The sequence below is a fragment of the Dermacentor silvarum genome, chromosome 2 (genome assembly GCF_013339745.2).
Source record: "Dermacentor silvarum isolate Dsil-2018 chromosome 2, BIME_Dsil_1.4, whole genome shotgun sequence".
NCBI lineage: Eukaryota > Metazoa > Arthropoda > Arachnida > Ixodida > Ixodidae > Dermacentor > Dermacentor silvarum.
The window spans coordinates 55,502,472-55,503,123 of record NC_051155.1 but is presented as its reverse complement, the minus strand read 5'-3'; positions in this window follow the sequence as shown (position 1 = coordinate 55,503,123).

The following is a 652-nucleotide window of genomic DNA, read 5'->3' as shown; positions in this document are numbered from 1 at the left end:
CAAAGGAGGTACGCATTGGCAGTCGTGAACGTGATCTGCCAGCAGCAAATAACCGAATCGGCCATGGTGGTGGCAGCGCATGCTGCACAGTGAAGTGCTGGCGGACCAACTCGGGGCTGTCCAGAGGGCCCGTGTGGAGACAGAGGGGCTCGGCCTCTCTGTCCCGACGTGGGAGCGGCCCGCATCAGTCCCAGACTGATTCCTCAGGACCCAAATAAAGTTCTTCATACCATACCATACCATACGGCGGGATCCCCCACCTCGGCCAAAATATTAGCAGTGGCGATCGCACTCGCTCAGGCGGAGCGTTCCAAAGGGACTCGGTCGTTGTCACGGACTCGCAGGAGACGTGTCGCATGTTTCTTAAGGGGCACGTGACTGCGGCTAGCCTCGCGATAATCCCCACATCCTTCAACCACCGTCATCGCCTACTCTGGTGCCCGGGCCACGCGGGGGTACAGGAGAACGAAAAGGCTAACGCGTTAGCTCGAGGGTTTACTAACCGAGCGACGGCTTCCTCTTCTAATCCCAACCACTCGCACTATCCCTCACAAAATCCTACCAATTTAAATGCCAAAGACATGCTTGCTCATCAGCGCGGAGTCCGCAGAAAATACCCACCGCCTCACCCACAACTTAGCGGGGAAGAGGC